This window comes from Manacus candei, unplaced genomic scaffold, assembly GCF_025592945.1.
Source record: "Manacus candei isolate 608988 ecotype Guabito, Panama unplaced genomic scaffold, ASM2559294v1 h1tg000113l, whole genome shotgun sequence".
Classification (NCBI taxonomy): Eukaryota; Metazoa; Chordata; class Aves; order Passeriformes; family Pipridae; genus Manacus; species Manacus candei.
The window spans coordinates 2,009,153-2,031,314 of record NW_026138161.1 but is presented as its reverse complement, the minus strand read 5'-3'; the positions used below and the strand labels follow the sequence as shown (position 1 = coordinate 2,031,314).

Sequence of the window (22,162 nt, the reverse complement as noted above, 5' to 3'; positions counted from 1 at the left end):
TTTGAAGTGCCACTGATTATTTATGACCCACTAGGGGACTCAAAGACTTTCCCTCCAGAGAGGCCTCTCCATGTAAACTGAAGTCTGTTCCTAGCAACAGATTATTATTACTCATGTGCTCAGCCAAGCCAACGTCATGAACAGAAACGGCAGATTTTTATCTCTGGTGAACCAGTCCAAAGGAAGTGGAGCTCCACAATGCTGATGGACTGAAGACCCTTTCCTTCTTGGCTACTAACAAAGATCTCCATTTATTTTACATCCAGAAGGAAGCAGTAACATTCAGAAGTGCAAGTCTTGAGCCTTGCAAAGTGCTGCTGAGCCACCTTCTTTTGGTAAACTATCTTTCTGTAAGTCTGTCACAGCCTCCCTAAAGGCAAATTGCTGGCATCCAAATCATGACAGTATGACCTAAAAAAATATCACAGAAAACCCCTTACATCAAGTTGGCTTGGTTTTCATTTTTTTTTATAACATTTTCTTCTCCCCTTACTTCCAACGTACTCACACCTCTGTTAAGCCTGACAAGTTCACACAGCACTTCAGTTTGATGGTCCTGCTTTCTCCTCAACACTTAATTTACAAGGGTTTCACCATTTTTTCACCCAGTGTCAGGGGTGGGGAGAAAGGTCTGCTTAAAGCACACATTTTCCAAGATCTTTGCATTTAAAAACTCTTTTTTCTTAAGGTCCTACTCCAGACTGAAGCTCATCCCTTCCACATTTAAAATGCTTGCCAACATTGTTCTTATGGGCCAACTCAGACTGTATCATGTCCACAGCTGGAACAGGATCACACAGCAAACACACTGACCCCCTTCCCTTCAGAGCCAGATTCTCAGGAAGCAAAAATCAGGACAGCACCACTGACAGATCCACCTTGACTTCCCCACTGGAGGAACTGACAACTTCTCTCTGCCTGGCAGAAAAAGAAATTATTTGCCATCATCTAGTAAGCAATAATGACCTACTCTCTTTGCTTCCCTGGAGGAAGAAAAGTGCTTCCATTAGGTTTCCATCCCTTTGAAGGTGATACAGAAAAGAGGCTATAGCCTTCTGATCCTACATAATACCCCACAGCAGTCAGATGGATATCAGCCAGTCTTCTAGTAAGTCATATTAGTGCACGTGGCATCAGAGCGACTCTGCACTGCCTAGGATGATGCTGAAACAGGTCTGGCCTTGGGTGTTCCTATGCTCTCAGTAGCTGATGAAGTAGAGATGAAGGAATCGAAAAGAGAAAAGCTTGGAAAAGACTGAACCAACTCTGCTGAGATAGAACGAAGCCAAGAGAGCATCAGACAGACCTGCAAGAGACCAAGCCCAGAGAGCATGAGATCTTCAGGAGATTCAGGGCCGGACACAAAGCTGCACCCCACTGCCACAGAAATAGTCTTGTCTCATGGGAACTGATGCTCCTGAACCATATGCACAAGTAAGGACTCCTCCAAAGACTAAGAGCTGCAAGACCAAGACATCTCTTAATAGTTTATTTATTACAATCAGAAGCAGTACATTTTTGTTATGCAGGGACTTCCCAGTGATCTATTTATAGTTTTTGAAAACTTGCCAGGACAAGCATGAGTATACAAAAGCCACGCCACTTTTTAAGGCCAGCAGAAGTTTCTGGTTTGTCTTTGATTTACACATCAGTAATGCTTCCTGTTACAGAAGCACAATGGATCTTCTCATTGCATTAATCAATTTAAAAACACACTTAGGAAAGTGTCTTTCTTGACATTTTCTTTTTTTTTTTTTGGGGGGGGTGATAATATATCAGTCATCCTAGTACAATTACACAGTTTGAAAACTGCACTAACTCCATGCTGCTGTTAACACACACACAGAAATGCTTTTAATAACAGAGCTAAGCCTTGCTCACACAGACACAAAGGTTGGCCCATGGAGGTGCACGATGCAATTATTTGCTCTCAGAATAAGAGCCTATCTCACATTTATCTGTTCCCAAGTGGAAAGGCAGTGCCAAAGCATACTTACTAAAGTTGCAGAAAACATTCCGTTTTCAACTGGCTTCCAAGACTTTCCACATTGTTAATAAAACCAAGAACTGCTCAAGACTCAAAACCACAGTTAATGTAAAAGGGGTGAGTGATGAATGCCTGGAGCTTGGGAAACCGATGCCATGCCCCTCTATCACCCCTGGGTCCACTGTGTGCAGGATAAAATACCATGGTGACTTCATGACTCCATCAAAACCAAGGGTTTGGGCAGCGATTCAACCTCCAAAACACAAAGCCCATGAGCACATCCCAGCCCAAATCCACCTGTGCAATGCCCAGAAGCCTCCAATTATGTGCAAAAAGCCACATGTGTTGCCGTGAGGCCAGAATGGAAAAGCTTTTCCAGAGCAGGGGTCAGTCCCACACTTCCCTGCCGCCCGCGCCGGCCGCCGCAGCCCCAAGGCCACTTCCCGCAGATAACGGGGCTGTGGGGAAGGGTTATCGTAAAAACAACATGAGAAACACAGCCTGGTTCCAGATCTGTGCCCTACCTGGGAAGCACATCCAGTGCATAAACATGACCTCTTCCTACACACTCAGTTAACCAGGAGCGCAGGCAACAAGATGGTCATTGCTGCCATTTCACTCCTAGAAGCCTTTCTCCACGTTCACATGACAGATGCCCCTACCTGACCCTCTGCCCTGGCTACTGGGCTCAGGCAAGGCCTGTAGCCACGCACAGCTCTGAGTAGCCACACTCTGCCTGGTCTCCTTTTGGCAGGGGGAAAGGGAGCAGTGTGGCCATGGCAGTGCCGGCGCCGCAGACAGACCTCTGACCTTTAGCCGGGCAGTTCCCATTGCAAAAGCCACACACAGTTCCCATTGCAAAAGCCACACACAGCTCGTCACTGCCCTTCCTCAGCCTTCTTGGCCCTGAGTCAGATTTTACAGTTGGGAAGGGAAGGGAAGGGGGTGGGAAATGCCTGCGATCAGAGCAAGTTTAGCTCTCGTGCCTGATCAGAATGAACTGCACAACACTGCCTGCTTTAACCAAGCAAAAGGCAATGCAAGAAATTCTTTTTATTTGCAAGTGTTTCTTTCCTTCCCCTGGATTGCAACTGAAATTCTTTGGTTAGTGTTTTAAGAGACTCACAGCCAGATTCCCATTGACACTGGAGCCACTTTACATGGTAGAGGTATTTAAAAGGTATTTAAAACAGCAATATATAATAATTACACCTGCTTTGCATTAATGATATTATATTAGTAAGAATCAGGTTCCTAGTAATATTCTGCCTTTGAAGGGATACAAATGTTTCCTTTCCACTGCCTTCCCATTTCCCTTTTTCCCCAAATAAATGAAATAGTCAGATGGTTAACAAACATTATCCTGTTGAGTGAAGCTCACCTGGAGTTTCTCAATTAAATCATCAGGCTGCTCAGAAAGATCTTCCTGAAGAGCAGTAATCTGCTTTCAGGAAATCTAGAAAAAGGAAAAGCTAGGGATAGTGGCAATCTCAACACAGGAGTTTTCACTAAAGCAGGGACTTGTTCTAATTGAGCAAAATCCCTGGAAGCAGCAGCGCAATGTTTGCACAACAGACCAGCAGACAGAGCCATTGACGGTGTCGGGAAAGGGGAGGAAAGTGAAATGCAATGTGGATCTGGGAGCCAAAAGAGAAAGGGCATGTCTCATGCTAAACCTATCTGCTTTGGCAGTATTCCTGCAAAGATCACGAACATGTTTTGATCACTAAATATAGCAGAGAAAAGGAATCCACTGCAAGTAGCTCTCTCCGGCAGCGCTTGCTGTTCTGCGCGGGCAGAGGAGAACACAAAAGAGAGATTTGTCAAGCAAACGGCAAATGAAGCTTGCCAAATTTGAAGGGCAAATTAAAATTTAAATGATAGGTCCTATCCTGGCAGCTGTGAATTCATCAGCTTCTCTCTCAAGCATGTCCAATCGAGGCTAGAGCAATGCAAACTACTGCTCTTCCCCCAGCACACCTCTGCTCTGACTTGGAGGGGCCGCCTCTCCCAAGAGTGAGTTTTTCATGTCCCTATAATTCTTCCAGCTGAAAATTCCCCTCAAAGTGCTAGTCAGGGTCTTGTTTGTTTGTTTTACGCCTTCTGTCCCACACAGTTCAAGGTCTGTGGGCAGAGCAGCCTTTCTACAAGCACAGCCTGCACATCCGTGTGCCTGTGCTGGTTTCGCACACGTGAAAGGGGCCCCTCAATAGTGGCATCTCCCACGCTGACAGAGCAGGACCCTCTCCACTAAGCAAAACACTTCCTTTACTGCTTCAGACAAATAAAATGTCTTTCTCTTTGCTTTTAAAGAATTAGTTGCTTTAGGGGAAAGAAAAAAAAAACCAACAAGCCACAAACCTAAATCTCTGATTTATAGCATAGTTTCAAGCCTGTAGAGTAACTTTTTGTGTGTGGTGAAAACCAGGCCAAACACTGTTATTCTTACCAGTGCTGATGCCAGAAAGGACCAAAGAGCCAAACAACACATAGCTCAAGAGAAAGAACTTGGTGCTATGCAGTAACCTGCTACAATAAACTATTCTTGCTATACAAAATCTAAAAAAGTAAAATCAGTTGCCATTGCAAAGCCAAGTACTCCAAATCAGAAAGAGCCCAAACCAAAGGATGCCTTACTCGTATCACGCATTCATTCCCCTTCTGCACAGTCAAGATGACAGAATCTCCTCATCTGAGTCTCAATCATGGAGTGTCCAGGCTGCTTTCTTTGAGAATTGGGATTTCTTACAACGGAGACAAACCAGGACGAATGCCCGTGAGCCCCGTGCATCTCCCTTGCTGAAAGGCACCAGCATTACTAACACAAAAGCTACTTATAGGCAAGTTCAGTCAAGCAACTGAGCACAAGTTGCGTAAGCAGAGCTGCCCTACCATCCTCTCCCCGGGCCGGGGCCAAGCAGGCGAGGTAAGACACGAGCCACAGCTCCTGCCCAAGCCAACTCCAGCCCACTGAGGGGTGTTCCTGGACAGTTTGCAGGGACGCACCTCCTGGAGCCACTGTCCCGAACAAAACCCCAGCAGGGAGATGGTGTGTGATCGCCAGCACAAGCCCTTGGAACAGGATATGCTTCAACTTCCTCACAACCCCGTTACAGTAAACTCCTGGGCTGGCTTTTTGCAGAATTTTTGCAAGAAGAAACATGTTCAGAGTCACCTCTAAGCTTTGCAAAGGTGATGCCTTCACTCACCAACGTTATCTGTAAAGCCATTCCAAGGCTACCTACAGCACTATTAAGGCACAACTACTCTGCAGGAACTGTGTTTGCTCATGCTACGTTGCACAGATAACCACTTCCTCCCACTTAGGAACTCCTGAGGTGCCCTGGCCATGTAACTGGGAAGAAAATCCAGATTTTTCACTTTTCCAAAATGAAGCCAGCTCAGCTCTTGATTGCCTTTTACAATAACAAGCTCTGCTTTCTCCATCCCAGGAGTATTTCATCACCAACTTCCCACCCAGTTCTGCGTAAGAAACAATGCTGCAAACAGTCTATCAGACACTTTTTTCCTTTTAAAAAAACCACCAAACAACTCTAAACCTGTCAGCCTGCTAACTGTGAAACTGTTTGTTACAGTCCAAGTGGTGGATGAAGCAGAATGACAATGCCAGGAAATACCTGGAATTGATCTTTAATGTTTATTTTTGGAGACTGGTTTTTCTCCCAGCTCTTATTTAACAGTTAGCTCTTTCCCTCCTCTCCCCAGTTGTTCTCTCTAGGATCAAATTGCAATCTGTTTCACCTTCTGGAGTTCACCCACAGACCCCCTAAGAAGTACTTTAGGAATCATATCCTGGCTCAGACAACACGTTCTTTCTATTTCATGGCTATCATATTCTTCCTCATGTATCAAGAAAGATAGGAGAATGTTCTGGTATTTGTCTGAAATCAGACTTGCACAGGATCCATTTAACACTTGGTACTTGCCTGTGCTTCATATCTCTGCTACACAAGCAAATTCCTTCAGCAAAGTCTCTCCCTAGACACTCAGCACATTTAGCAAAGGAAGTCTTTCTGCTGTAAACTAGTTCTCTGCAGAGGAGGAGGAATTTTATCCTTAGCCTACCTGGGTTACATGTACAGATAAAAGTTAGGCTTTTTCCAGAAGAACTGATAATTTCTTTTCCAGGCTGCTAAAAAACACAGCAGTGGCAGCCACACTTCAGAGGAGATTTGGGCACAGTTTCCTATGTGACTCTAACTCCCTAAGCTTTGCATTTAGTGATAGATTGACAGAATGATAGATAGATAGATAGCATGGCATGGTTTGGACATGTCTGTTTAAAGAGTTTCCACACACCACTTGACCACCATGGAATAACCACACGTGCTGTTCTGGGTCACCACAAACCTGAACTGTCACCCATTCACTCCAAAGTTTAGCTGCATGTGACTGGGAGCACACACACAGTCACTCATGGCAGCCTCATGGATGCACAATAATTCAGCTGTATGGATTTTTGCAAGAGAGAGGACAGGGAAAAGAGGATGAGCCTACATAATTTTGCAGAAGGTTTTCACCCAAAGGAAGTGAGTACCTACCGGGTGCTGTCCACCACCGAGAGCCAGGCAGCCAGTCTCGCCCCCAGGAGTGCAGCAGATTGCAAGGCAGCTGCAAGGAGCTCGGGCAGGGGAAGGAGCACACCCCTGGGAGCCCGCAGTGCCCTCATTGCTTCCACCTCTACCACTGACCTGATGTGCGACCTTGAAAAAGCCACTCTGCAAATCCCCTTCGGCCTCTTATTTACAGTAGATTGTCTGGGGCTGCAGGTCCAGCCCGAGGCTTGTCTGAGTCCAGTGACCGACCAGGGGAGGAAGATGGATTTAAACTGGACATTGCTGTCTGCCTCCCAGTCTCAGGCACAGCCACAACGCCTTACACTGCTCAACCCACACTGAGTCTGGTGGAAATGAGGACACTGGGAGCCCTCCTAGGTGCTCTGCCGGGACATGAGGCACTTTGGCCGAGATTCAGCTCTCCTGACACTAAGCAGCTACAGGAGCGATGCCTCCATGTGTGCTCATTGTTTGAACTCTGCAGAAACAATGGAGAGAAACAGGCACTTTTAGGGCAGTTTGTCCGATGTATTTTTAGACGTCCAGCTCAGTGTGGATGAATCATGGCTCAGAAGTGTGTGCTCCTCTCTAGTGACTATGAAAGGAGTCTGGAGAACTGTCTCTCATGCAGATAGTTATGTTATATGGTCTGGCAAGATGAATCTCGTGTTTTTAAGATGGGGGGAAAGGAAGTAAACAAAGCAGCATCCCCTCAGGTTACACTGAAGTGAGAAAGAGCGTCTCCAGCAGAGACACACTGTGCAAGGGCTCTGTGCTTCCATCCCCCAGAAACACCTTGCAACCAGGTGATACACAACCACCTTCACTCTTGGGCTTGGTTTCACTAGAAGAGTTTCATTCAGTCATTGAACTTGAATATTTCACCAAATACTCCCTGCAAGCAAAGCTGCATGTTGCTCACGATAGAAGAGCCTCCAAAAAGCTGGGCATGCTGCTTTAGGGGCAGCTTTCATTTCTCTCCCTGCATCATTTAGGTGGTTATTAACAGCACAAACCAACCCAACATAAAAAAGAGGTGTCTCTAATGCAGACTGAACTGAACCCATTTCTGAAGTGCCTTTGCAACCACTTCATGGCCAGTTGTACACAGTCTATATCCCACAGATCAAGGCACATCCAATGTATTCAATCCCCTCTCTGCCTCACCCTTTCACTCCACCATTCACCAACTTCTGATCTTTCTCCTGGCAACCAACAGGCCAAGAAATCCAGGAAGTAAAACTTTTTCCTGCAAACCCCAACATTTATGCCTCCTCCCTACACTTCCATGAAAGTAATTACATGTGTTTTGTTTTGCATCTTAATTGTCATTTCCTTTGATAGAACTTGCAGCCTGAGTCTTAAAGCTAAGATAACTAAGCACTATTCTTTTCTCTTCTTCCTCATCCCTGGACACAAACGTTACTGCTTGTATCAGGGTCAGCAATTCCTTAAAAACCTCTCGAGCCAATCTGTGCAGCTGCATTGTGTAGGGAGTTATCAGCAGGCTGCAGGAAGGTTAGAAAGCAAACATGCCTCCCTATGAGAGACCAAAGTTGTGCCCAGAGTCAAAGCTCTGCCCCATTTCCCCTCCTGTGGGGAGATAACAGCCTGTTCAGCTCCAGCCCTTTCCCCCACACAGCTTTCTGAGCCCTTCCTGTGCACGTAGCTGGGCTAAACAGAAGTGTTATCCCCACTCCTTCTTCTGTCCCTGTCACAGCCCCTGTGCATCTCCACAGAAGCAGCTTCTGCTTCTGCTGCGAACACTGTGATTTAAGTGATCTACAGAAGTTGTCTCTTTGTACCCTCACTAACACCAGGACTTGTGCAATCCATGAAGGTCACAGGAAGCTGGCCTGTATTCAGCAACACTATTTATTCTTCCCATCTCCACTCTCTAATCTTTTTGCAATCAAAATGCTCCAAACACCAGGGGTCTCTCCCCTCTCAGCATTATCCCAAGCCAAAATACAGTCATCCTTCACAATTGACTATTTGTTACTGCCACCCTTCATACTCCACAGAATGCAAGTCAGCCCAGGAAGGGTAAAGCAGTCAGATCCATGTCCTGTGGGCTAACATACACTATATTTTTTGATTCATAGTCCAGTAGTTGTAGGTTCTACTGCAGGTATAACCTCCTGCTCCTTCTGCAGAAACTGCATGTCAGCATAGGAGGGAGTGGGGTGAACATCACCCATCCCTTAGTATGGACATACCACTTGCACTCCCTGACATATATTTACACTCCCAACCAATTCATCCATATCAGCTGAAGTAAAAACCTTCCCCTGACCCAAGTCCAGGGAGCACAGATGGCAAAAATCAGATCAACCTGATCTCCCAGTGGCTACATGGCCACCTCTGTCTCAGCAGCAGGAGCCCCCCACCCACACTGGCCAGGGACAAAGTTCCGGCAAGGAAAGATTAGGTGAGAGGTGTATGAAATGTCACCTTCCCTTTAATCACAGCTTATGGATCCGGTCCTGAAGTGTTACTCATACAGTGCTCCATGCTCCACATGTATAATCCCACTGTCTAATCCAACTACTTGTTCAAACAGGCACGTTGCTAGGAGTGGGTCCTTGCCATCACCGGCTGCATTTTCAGCGTTCCTCCAAGACCACGTCCTCTCCCACATCTAGAAGTGCCACAATACTCCAAAATAAACTGCGGGAAAGGCAGAGCAAACATAGTGCACACACAGCTCATCCCTTCAACAGGAGCAAGGACACAGCCCATTGCCATCCTCTCCCACACTGCCAGATCGTGCTGGGGAAACACTTCAGTTGTGGTAAGCAACAGATAAGCATCTCTGCATACACACACAGAAAAAGCATCTCAGCTGGTAGACTTTTAAAACCTGTATTTATTGTGCCTCAGGGAGGAAAATAAATTGGGTAAATGGGCTGAAAGGCACAGCTTTGCTAGGAAGAGTTAGGATTGTCTCTTTGCATCTTTCGGCACAAACCCGACCATTGAGAGTCCAGATCTAAAACAGAGCTGCAGTTGCTAAGAAAACAGCGCTGCAAACAGATGTCAGGAGATGATTCATGGAGTAAGGGCATATCCCTGTACTACAGATAAACCAAAATGAATGAGGCTCTTTATACCTGATCTCCCAAGCTGTGCTGCTTCATATCCTCTTTGGGACTTTTTCTTTACTTCCTTTCTATATTCAGATGTCGAGGAAACCAAGTGGAGCTGAGCTCACTGTTTATGGAATAATTACCAGTAAAGGGGTTTTACAGTGTGTATAATGAACCCAGTAAAGGGGCTAAACTGTGGCCCATTTTTCCCCTGAAACAAAGCAATTTTTTCCTGAAACATGAAACAACTTTTCCCAAAAACATATCAGAAGAAATAAGACCCATGAACAAAAACTTCAAAGGAACAAACAGTAACATTTTTTTACTTTTGTTACTTCCCCTTATACCATAAAACTTAAAATTAACAGCTAGGGAGATAAAGCATTTTCAAGCTATTAGATCACTAGCCAGCAATGCATGCCGCTCCTTGAATTACTTCATTGTGTCTACGCTTAAAATTTTTGCCTGACAAATAAATAAAAAATAACTGGCACACTACAGGACTGGCTGAGTGCTACTGACACCAACAAAGTTCTCAGTTACTTTAAAGAACTTTTAGTCATATTTAATAGAAGAAAAATCAGTTCTTTTCTTAGAATATCCTGAATCATAGAACATCCTGAGTTGGAAGGAACCCACAAGGATCATCAAAAGTCCAGCTCCTTTGCCCCTCTTTAAGCCACCATGCTTAAATCTTAATACTGTATGATAGCAACAGCACTTCCAAATAGTTTCCTGAGGTTATTTGTAAAGAATTTTTTAAATAAAGGAACTTTAATATATGTTTCTATAGATAACTAGGGTAAAAGAGCAATTATCATTCATTACCATTCATTATGAAGAAGGAAAGAACAAACGTAACTTATACATGTCTGAATATGTGTTCGTACAGCATCTCACACAAGGGGGGCTCGAACATTGCCACTGTACACATCAGTACAGGGCAATACATTATTGTGGTCACTGCTAGTTTTTCACCATCCCTCCAAACTCCATTGTCCCTACCCATCCCTCTCTGTCTCAACTTGTCCCCACTGCCACTGCTGGCAGATGCCAGGGCTGCCTCTCCCCTGCCACCTCCTGCTCACTGCGCACCACCCCATCTTCTCTGGCTATGACACGCTGCCTTCTGCCTTGGAAATCAATTATTTAGGCTGCCCTGATTTCAGCGAGAGGTGGCAGCGCGTGTGCGGATGTTGTTATTGTGGGCAGTGCCAACAGCCACCACCGTGCTCCTTCTCGGAGCTGTAAAGCCACGCCAGAAGTGGCCTAAGCCCATGACACAGCTCAGCAGGCGCCAGCAGCCGTGTGTGTCCCTCCTGCAGCTATTGCATTTCACACAGAGACACAAACAGACGTGCCCGCCAAGCTACGGCTGCGTTCGCTTGGCCAACAGTGACAGCAATGAGCCAAGACCCTGCACGTGGCACTTACGTCTTTGTCTGTCTGTCCCCAGACAGGAGATCGCCCTGCAAGCTGAGAGGGAGGAAAACGCGGGAATGATGCAAAGAGGGGGAGAGGACAGGCAGGACGCGAGGCATCCTGAAAGGGGGAAGCAGAGGCATGAGGCACACACAGTCACAGACTTGACAAAGGCTGTGAGAAACTCAAAAAAACTCGCTCGTAGTTTTCTTTCTGTAGATTCCGAGTAACTTGAGAAGGGTGCACCTGCTCTACTTCCCGATGCCTCCAGCAAATCTCAGGAAAAACAGAGAATAAGCACTATTCTGTTTTGGGGGGACAGAGACAAGACTGAGCCCGGCTTTAGTTGTGGAGGTGAAAGGAGGACAAGGAGCCTTCCCTCAAATCCACGCACATACAGCACCTGACACAAAGTCAAGTTACAGACCGGGAGCTCCACGTGCGGCATCCCTTGGGCCCCAGTAACACAAATCCGTAACAACTGCTCCGAGAGGAAACAGGCGGCTGCCAGGAGCCCTGGAAAGATGGGAGAGAGGGAGGGAAGGCAGGAGGGAGGCTGGTAGTAAGGCGGGGAAGAGAAAGCAGCCCATGTGCAGCGGGAAGCACAGAGAGCGGGAGCCCTCAGCGGGCAGCGCTTCATCCAGGGCAGCAGCAGCGTCCGGGCAATAAAACACAGCGGCGGGAGCATGCCGGTGCCTCCCGCGTCCCTCCCAGAAAAGTAGTTGCTCCTTTACCCGGGAACTTTGCCTAAGTATCCACCATCAGTTCCCAAACACACAGCCAGAGCGATAACGCCGTTCCCAGTGGTACCCACGGCTCCCGCGGGAAGCGTCGGTCACCTGCCCGCGCCCCCTGCGCGCTCCCCCGACCCGGGACGAGCCGGCCTCGGCCGGAGCTCCGCCGGTAGCGCGGCCCCTCGGGAGGGCAGGGCAGGACCGCGGGGGCGGGAGCGAGCTCCAAGAGAGCTCCGAGCGAGCTCCAAACTCGCTCCCGCCGCCGGCCGAGCCCGCCACGTTCCCCCCCGCGCAGCCCGGCGAACTCCCGCCGCGGTGTTTTCCCCCCTTTCCCGGCTTGTGCCGGGCTGGGAGAATAGGGACCCGCTCCGGGAGCGGGATGTCCCCACCCGCACTCCCCGGCATCCCGCGGGGGGCGCGGGCGGTGCTGAAGGTGCCGCCGGCACCGAGGGAACAAAGGCGGCGGCGGCGGGGAACAAAGAGCGGCAGGTACCGGAGCGGGGCCGGGCGGGGCGGCGGCACCGGCGGGCCGGGGCAGGGGCCGGGGATGGGGATGGGATGGGGCCGGGCCGGGGCGGCAGCGCCGCCGCTCCCCGCACAAAGGCGCAGCCGGGCCGCGCCGCAACTTCCCGCGGGCGGGTCCCAGCGGGGCAGACTCACCGCGGGCGCAGTCCCGGCATCGGCGGCGGGCGCGGGTGGCGACGGCGAGGGCGGGAGGAGGAGGAGGAGGAGGATGAGGAGGAGGGACCGGGCGCTCCCCGCCCCGGCCGCTGCCAGCGAGCGAGAGCGCTCCCCGCCCGGGGCCGGAGGGCGGTGCGGCCCCCGCAGCCCGGCCCGGCCCGGCCCCGCCTCCCCGCCGCGCCGGGAGCGCTCCCGGGGCAGCCTCCGCCCCCCGCGCCGGCAGCTGCTCGCTGCCTTCTCTGTCTTCAGTGCCGCTCCCGCCCCGCCGGGACACCCCCGGCACAGCCGCGCTGGGTGGGATGCCCCGGAGAGAGGAAGGGGACGGTCCCCGGCTCCCCGCGCCCGCCCGTCCTCACCAGCCGCGCGTGGGGTTTCCCGGTGTTTTCCCTCCCAGCGCTTACCGGGACGGCGCTGTTCGTCCCGCCCCTCGCGGACAGCCAGGCAGGGCCACCAGGCGCTGTGTGTCCATGTGCTTTGAGTAAGGAATTGTGCTGGAAGTAAGAGAACCTGTTTGTTGTAAGAACCGTTTTCTGGTCTGGGAGGATTTGGGGCCACACGTGATACAAAAAAATAAAATACTTCAGTGTTGTCGCAGATCTGCACCACCCCCAAATCAAATTTAGATCATCGGAGACCTCTCCAGTTTCTGCACAGCCTCCATAGCCCTCCTCCAGCTAAGCTCCCCTCACCTCAGGCACAGATCCCAGGCTTGAACCATCTTCCCCCTCTCTTCCGTATGCAGACCGTCCTCAACTTTAGAATCAGCATCACCTGTCCTTGCTCAGCCAGAACTCTGGAAGCGCAGATGGGGGTCAGTTATGTGAACACAGGGCAAGTTGGGGGTCTCTTAAAAGGTCAGAATAGGGTTTTTGGAAGGGGAGAGAGGAAGGAATTCCCTAGATTTTTCCCATTGGATACTGGATAGCTTTTGGCTGTAGAGTTCACAAAGTGAGAAGATATAAATATTGAGACTGAGCTTTGCTTTACACACCCAGAGGTCAGTCAGCTATCCAAAGAGAAATGTAACTTTCCAGAAGCCACTTCCTGCCAGTGCCGATACATTGAGTTTCTCTTCAGTCTGTGCTCATAAAACATCAACCAACTTAAAACAGGGAAGGAAGTGAAGTCCTATATTTGAAGGCTAAAATTCTAAATGTACCTACTTACTCAAGCTTTTCTTTATACCAACAGGTGTGTCGAGAAACCCTGCAGATTTGGAGCCCTGATTGTCTGTAAGGAAATTTTTTCTTTTCCAGGCAAAAGTGAACCCTACATCTTTTAGGGTGTCATTTCAGCTGGAGCCTGAGAACACAGCCTGAGACTTGCAGAAGCATCAGTCAAAGCTGGTTGCAACTTGACTGCCCTGCCTTGGCAAACACCTGCTCCAATTCATGCCATCCTGGCAACAAATCAACCCGTGAATGCTCTTTGTGTACTTTTTTTACTTGTTTTATTGAGGATTAATTAGTGTTTGTATAGTCACACAGTTGTTTGGTACTCCAGGGACACAGCTGAAGGCAAAGGGCTGCCTTGGGGCTGTGCTGTAGTTTCCTAATTCCTGTGTTATGGCTACTGTAATGCATATCCTCAAAATGGAACAAGCATTTCTGACCGATTTATGACTTTTGACTGTCAGTTTTCAGTCTTGCATTAAAGCAAGGAGAAAAGAAGATGCAATATCAAAACCACACTCTGCTACTTGAAGAATTATTTCAACTCCCTCTTGATCACTTGACGTTCTTCCACATCCCAGCAAATTCAGCAGAAGTCATCAAGCCTTGATCTTCTGTACCTCAGAGAACACCATCCCACATTATTCTCTCCATGTTCTTCTCACTGATTTTACCCTGCCATGAATCACATGGCTCCTCATCCCAGTGTGCACAGCACTGCAGGCACCTGCCTGGCTGTGTCAAACACAGCACAGGTCCCAGCCCAAGGTGCTTCTTTTCACTTAAATTACACATTTCATAATTAGCTTGTAAAGCACTTTGAAGACATGACACTGTTACTAACACTAAATGGTATTGTTGGACAGGCTTAGTGCAAGTAATTAAATAGTAATACCATAAAAAATCCGAGACACAAAGGTAAAATGAAGTCATATATGCCTCCTTTGTATACAAATCTTCAGGCTGTTGATTACTTAGTACAGGCTGATACTCTGAAAATAAGCTTTCATCTCTTTTTCCACACAGCCTTCCAGCCAGGAACTGCTAATGAATGCCCTGTGCTCAGACTGTACCTGCTTTGACAGGTATAAGGGTGCTGCCAGTGAGTTGGGCAAGTTGCTGCCATGGATCAGCCTTTGTGGAAGGTGAAGAGATGGAAGCTATGTGAGCACAGCTCTCTCCTGCTGCCTTTGGGTGTCCAAAATGATGGAGGGATCCTTGGGACACTGGGGAAAAGACCTGCAGGGCAGCACTGCAGGCTACAGCTGGCAGTGGTGTAGGTAACTGCAGTGGGGACGAGAAGCCCTCAGAGAGCTGGATGTCTTTTGTACAAGGCATCCAGGTATCTCATGCAAGGCTGGCTTGGGGAAGAGTGGCTGGGAAGCTGCCTGGTAGGAAAGGACCTGGGGGTGCTGGTTGACAGCTGCTGTACATGAGCCAGAGTGTGCCCAGGTTACCAAGGAGGTCGATGGCATCCTGGCCTGTATCAGGAATAGTGTGGCCAGCAGGACCAGAGCAGTGACCATCCCCCTGTACTGAGCACTGGTGAGGCCACACTTTGAATGCTCTGTTCAGTTTTGGCCCCTCAATACAAGAAAGACATTGAGATGCTGGAGCGTGTCCAGAGAAGGGCAACAGGAAATGGCTGGAATACAAGTCTGATGAGGAGCAGCTGAGGGAGCTGGGGGTGTTTAGCCTGGGGAAGAGAAGGCTTGGAGGAACCTTCTTGCTCTCTACAACTCCCTGAAAGGAGGTTGTAGCTCAGGGGAGGTCAGTCTCTGCTCCCAGGCAACCAGCGACAGGACAAGAGGAAATGGCCTTTAGCTGTACCAGGGGAGGTTTAGATTGGATATCGGGGAAAATTTCTTCACTGAAAGGGTTGTCAGGCATTGGAACTGCCTAGGGATGTGGTGGAATCACCACCTCTGGAAGTGATCAAAAGGCATGTGGATGTGGCACTTGTGGACATGGTTTAGTGGTGAATGTGGTGATGCTGGTTGAACAGCTGGACTCCATGGTCGCAGAGGTCTTCTTTTCCAACCTTAGTGATTCTATGATTCTGTGATCTGGCACTCATAGGTCACACATGTATGAACAGCATGAGCTTCATGGTAGGGCATCCCTTCTATAATTCAGAGTTTGCATGTCTAGATTCCAGCATTGGAGGGAGATCAAATGTCCCAAGTCTTACCCCCCTGTCAGCAAAAAGCAGGAAATAAACTCTCTAACCATTTTGTTAGACTAGAAAGTTGGCATTACTTTATTCAACTCTGAGGTACAGGAGGATCACTCCACAAAATATGTACATCAGTTATCAAAACTTTTGACTATTAATACATTTTGGTAAACAAAGGAATTAGTGTTCATTGGTTACAAGTTACATAGCTCTCTTATTAATTAGTCTTCTATTGGTTAATGATTCTCTTGCTTCTCGTGCTAATTAGCCCACATGCTAATTAGTCCACATGCTCAGTTTCTCTCTTCTTTTGGGTCAGGGGGGTTTCTTGAGTCAGTGGTCATGGATCCCCCTACCAAAATTACCTTTTACCCACTTGGAGCTGATTTCAGCACAATTACTGAGTTGGTTTTATTAGTTTCTTCCTTGTCTTGGGAGTCCTGCCAAATGTCCTGGTTGGCCATAAATTCTGCATTCTTTCGTGTTCATTATCGATGGTACATCCCAAGCCATACTTCCTCCCCCAGGTCTGAGAGCCCTAAACTTTAATTTGGTTTTTTTTTCTAACACATGGACATGTGTTAGAAAGCTTAGAGCTTGCTTGTTAGCTGCTGTCTATTTCATGGATTAAATCTCCTCTCTTGTGGATTAAGTCCTAACATTTTACCTCACTGCTGCACAGGCTCCTTTTTAAAGAAACATAACTTGTTTGGTAATACCCAGGCTGGATAAAGTGTTAACTCTGATGGGTAGTGAGGGCTGTATAAACTAATTTTGTTTGGATACTCCAAGTTATGTGTGCTCTGTAATCTGCCTAAACAAGTTTGGCCTGGTGACCCTCCTCTTTCCCTTGTGTGCCATCTCCTGTGCCAGGCTGGCACGGTGTGTGTGCTGGAGCTGGAGCTGGGAACCAGATGAAGGTTAGCCCAGAAGAAGAATACTTTGGCTCAATCTGGATTGCTCCCAGGCTTTGATTGAGATGTGGGCACACAAAGAGGTATGTCAGCATGGTAGAGGGGGCAGCAGGATCCAGCACAGACAGGAACGCACAGCACAAGCTGGAGCTGGGAACAGGACACTACAGCAAGAAAACAAAGAATCAGCACCGTGCCAGAAACACCAGTCTCTGTGCCCAGCTGCTCTCTGCTCACCCCATCCCTTGCAGGAGAGACAAGAATTGGGAAAAGGGAGGAAGGAATGAGGGTAGAAACTCACCTATGGACTTCCCAAAGGACTTTCCACCCTGCTAGTGCAGCAACACCGAGGAGATACGGCTGCATTTTGCATACACCCTTTTTGGTGGCAGCACTTTGATGGACCAGTCAGGTTATTCTTCCTCTGCTGTGCTGGTGCAGCTCTTTGTGCCGTTGTGTTGACAAACAGACCAGGAAACTGCTTAAAAAAATAGCACCCTCCCCACCTCAGTTATTTTTATCCTGGCTTAGTTCCCAGACACAATTCACCTCATCTCCACTGAGGTGCAACTGGAGGAAGAGTGCTAGAGTGGGAAAGTATAGCCAGAAGCAGGCAAACAGGGGTCTGCCTAGATCCACTGTGCCCCTCAAAAAATGCCCGTGGCCCAATGCCTCGGGGAGAGTTTCTCTTCAGAAACCGTGGGCAACTTGTTTGTCAGAATTAGGGAGATCAAAAAAAAAGAGGAAAGGAATTTTGAATCCGTGTAGGCACGTGGAGTATTTGCATACTATTTTCCTCTGCAGAACATAAAAGGAAATCTGACTGTAATCATGTTAGAAATGCTCCCTCTTCCCCTCCCATTCAATCTAAGTATTATGTATGACACTGTCCCTGGCGTGTAAGGCGGCTCCAGCAGATCACTGAGGCACCAACGCTGCCTCCAACACCCGAGTGGTTCTGCTGAAGTCAGTGGAAACCCTTCCATGGATAAAGTTGCACATGCTTAAACGCTTTGTTAGGTCACAAGCTAATTTAAGGATGGAGGAGCACAGCTCCAAAGGAGAAAAATAGGTTAATAACACTGAAGTCGCAGCAAATCTGTAGGAAATCTCCTGGAATAGGTCCATAATTAGTAAAATGCTTCTGAAAGAGGATACACTCAGCTTTTTTTTTCAGTTCTCTTTTCTCCCTGATTTTGCCTGTGGATTGTGGTTCCTGGCTAAAAACATGACAAACTGAAGACTTCCACACTTAGAAAGTAGCACCTGAACCTTATAGCAGCATCCAGGAGCTGGCACCATGCACTTACATCTTCCTCTACACCATTGCATTGTTTCAAGGAGGTGGCTGTCTCATGGTAACCAATGCTGAACACACAGGTTGGTGCAAACTCCCAATTTTTTCAGAGCAGAGGCACATCCCAGGTTAGTGTCCTGAGGAGAGGCACCTGCCATCTGAACTGAGCAGGGTTCATTTTGCTCCATTTATAATGCAGGCTCTAAAGGTTTCCACTCTACATCTTCCCACCTCCCAAAGTGCACAGCTTTTCAGTTACAGAGTAGGAGGGTTTGTTACACAAGGAAACATAACTTCAAGATCCTCAGTGAAAATTAAAATTCAAAGGTGAGCACCCCCAGCCCTCAATACCAGCTGAGTGGGGTCTCTTGGCTCACAGGTTTTTAGTGAGGTACCTCTGACCTGTCCAAGTCCTGCTTCAGGTACTCAAGTGCCTTTTTGGATCCCACTTGAAACCTTGCATTACTGATGGGCTTACTGGGCTTAGCAGACTGTGTTTTAGGAGTCTCTTAGGCTCCTGATAAGATCTGGTCAAGGTCTTACAGACCTTTGGGAGCCCGTAAGACCTTGACCTGATCTTACCAGTAAACTCAGGCAAGGTTTTGGGCTCAGAATCCCCTTATCTTAAACCCAAATGTTTATCCACTTTTTTCAATTGTATTAGTCAGTCTAATAAAAAATATTACCTCTTTTATCCTTGGACTGTCACTGCTGCAGCTCTTGTGCTGTAAGGGCACGGTCACGAGCCTGCAATCAAGACCCCACTGGTCCTGTCAGCTTGACCCTCATGCTCCAAGGCTGGCTGGTGCCTCCCAAGCACACTGTATCACACCAGCAGTTTGGCATCTCAGTTTTGGCTCTATTTCTCAGAAGTTGTGTGAGAGGAACCTGCCAAGAAACACTGTATTCAGCTGGCCATAGCAGAAGCTGGAGAAACACAGCGTAGAGGTCAAATGCTGGGTTTGGATTCAGGAACCTGCAGGATTTGCAAGGGAATAACAGCAGCTGGGCAAGCAGCTTCTTTGTAAAATAGCTCCAACAGGCCACCTGTAAGCCCAGGTGCTTGTAAAGCAAAACTGGGCAGCAGAAGGTACCCAAGGGCTTATGCATTTTTCTTTTGCTGGCCTCTCACCCCTGAAGCCCTTTCACTGAGCCTCAGACAAGACCTGCAATAGTTTGAGCAGTGACTGTTTTAATCTCTTGACAGCATTTCCCTTCCTTGCCATCTCCAACAATGAAAAGGAAACCAAGAGAAAAACCAGCAACCTCTGTGTTGTAGGTATTGGTGGTTCTAGGACACACCTGGGCTGAGGACAGCAGGAATCACGTCAGCACGTACCAGGCACTCTTCTCACCCCTCCTTTGTCAGGGTAGGGCTCCCTTGAGCAGCTCTCAGGCAGCAGCACTTTGCTTTGCCTCTGCTTTCCCTGCAATCCTGACATATCTTGGGTGGCTACAGCCCATTTTCAACCATGATTCAGTGGAGAACAAAAAAGCTCTCGAGGGTAGGAAGTGGGGCTAAGGCTTCTTTGGAAGCAGGATTTAGTAATCCCGATTGCCACCTTTAAAAATCAGTGCCCTTGGGCCCCAGCCAGCCCTCAGCTCTGTCAACATCTTTACTGCCAACTTTACTAACAGTCACACAAATGTAAATCTACTGTGAGAAGAGGATTAAGCCCATTCTGGTTTTATGGCCTATGAAATGTCTCCTGCCCTGCTGCCACTGTGCAGTGATACATAACACAGAAAAGGAGAATTCAGGCTGCTATTGTGTCTTCAGAATTTTAAAGGAAAAAAACCCATAATTTCAGAAACTTTACCAGCCAGAGAAGCACATATGTGTACGAGGTTTCTTCCAGGGCAGAATCTAAAAGCCTTTACCTTGCCAGATGCTGGTCGGGGTACATAATTTTTTCCCTCAAAATAAGATTATCAACAGCAATTTTCCATGCATTCAAGTTCGGGATTTTGCCTGCAAGGGGATTAAAGCTGAGGCAAACATGAGCCTGCCTGGATACTGCCCTGCTCCATGTAGAGCTCTCACTTGGGGTGAGACCTAAGCAGGGGGTTATGTAGGAATCCCACTAAAATCATTATTCCTTCACTGATGACTCAGTTGGCTGAGATTTTCAAGGAGGACTGAGGGAATTATATTTATGGTTTCTAAAAATGTCAGTTTGGTGTGGATTCCTGACCCCCTTAGGTTGATATTTCATACAAAAGGGGTTTTTTTAGAAAGGGATTTTTTACTATAAAATTTATTATTGGATTTCAGCTCTTGGGCTGGGAATATATTTTCGTTCCAGGTTTCTATAATCTTATAGCATGGTTCAGACCTCTTAGCAGGATCTGAATACCTCTAAATAATTGTAATGATTATTAACAGTGTAACTCCATTGAGCTGTCAGCAGAAAAACAGCCAAGCTGAATACATATTTCAATTAAAGATGCAGAATTATGCATATTTATGCACAACCCTGAAAAGCAGATGATATTTAAAACGTACTTCAGGGCAGGAGATACAATTAATTTTTCATTACCTTTATTACTTATCCCAGTCTCCAGCTTGAAAGTCTCATTCACTCAGTCCTTAGCCGTGTAAAGTTGCTGTTGCCTTCAGTGTAAGATTTTCTGAGTGACTGAGACCTTTTTGGTCACAGGGGATAGGTAGGAACTGTAATGAGATACTACACTGACCCTTGAAGGCACAATTGATAGCATTTGCCAAAATGGGAATCCACCTCCCTGGCAGACACTCACATTCACACGCTCAGCCTCTGCTTCAGCTCTCAGTCCTCCTGGTGAGAGTCTCTTGCAGATCAGAAAGAAAAGCGGGGCATGAAGGCAAACTGCAGTGACCTCTTGTTTTGGTATGTAGTGCTGTTTGGTTTGGCATTGGGGATATATTTAGTAAACTGTCATCTGTTATAATTCGTGTGGGGACAGCTCCCATATTTTGAGAGACGTTTGCTGTCCTGCATTGCCCAGAGTCCCTAAATTGCTCTGTCATTTACACACTGGTCTATTTTAAAAGCAGACACATCCTCTCCTTTAAACCCACCATGAGGATCTTCAGCTCCCAAATGCTTGTGCAGGTTTTTAGCCAAGTCCTCTTCTCCTGAGCAAACAATTTGATATTTATTTGTGAACAGTGTTCCTGAAACCAAGGGAAATGCATGCGAAATGAGGCACTGCTGTGTTTCTGACCATGTGACAGACTGTCCCTTGAAGTGTGGCCTCAGCCTTCCAGAGGTATCATCCTTCCTGTGACAGGCCCAGCTATTTTTGGCCATCGAGGCCCTGGTGTCAGGCGCTGGGGGACCTTCTCTGCAGGAGCACGTGGACCAACAATCCCATTCTGTGCAGGGAGCCACCAGCCAAGCATTAGTGCCAGTCACAGGTTTGCTGGCTCATCCGCTGCCTGGGGCTGACCACAGAGCAATACCTTGTTTGCAATTTGCAGTGGGAAAACCAAACATGTTATTTTGTGTTTAGCCCAAATATCAGCAGTCACCCTCCTGTCCAAAGAAAGGGAAGGAAAATGACAACAGAAAGAGCCTGTACCAGCACAAAGATGGGTTTAAATCAATGAGGACCAAGGCAATGCTGCTGTCACCTCCCTCCAGCCCCTGCAGGGCCCCACAGGTGGGACCCCAAGACCCCCAGTCTCCCCACATTTCTCCACAACTTTGCAACCTTCCATCCTCACCCTGGGAATGTCACACCCCACGGCCAACCCGTCAGGGTGAGTTCACCCACCACCCCAGCCCTGGAGACAAGCCTGGCTCAGAGGCAGCCAGTCACAGCTCCTAAGCTGGATTTGGGCTTCCTCAGCCTTGGAGGGCAACGATAACCCCTTGTCCCCTCTGCTGATCAGGGCTACTCCTCTCATTATCACTTATAAATGGCTCCTGACACGGGCCTGTCCTGTGCAAGTCCCAGACCTCTTACTCACACAGACAAGGGTTTTTGGGTGCAATGAGGAGTTGAGCTGTTCCCTCCAGCTTTGAGCACCACAGGAAGCTGCTGGACATCTCCTGGTTGCCCTACAGTGAGTCCCTGGCCCTTGTTCTGCAGAAATAAACTAAAAGCTTTCCCCAAATTCTAATTTCT

At 47.9% G+C, this 22,162-nt stretch overlaps 1 protein-coding gene across 1 annotated transcript in view; it reads right to left on the bottom strand.

The window, feature by feature from the left end:
• SYNE2 (spectrin repeat containing nuclear envelope protein 2) overlaps positions 1 to 12,605 on the bottom strand; it is a 179,798-nt gene extending 167,193 nt beyond the window's left edge. The window contains exon 1 of the mRNA XM_051769854.1: positions 12,470 to 12,605. The gene's annotated coding sequence lies outside the window, so the exon portion shown is untranslated. The remainder of the gene's footprint in view (positions 1 to 12,469) is intronic.
• Positions 12,606 to 22,162: the final 9,557 nt, after the last annotated feature.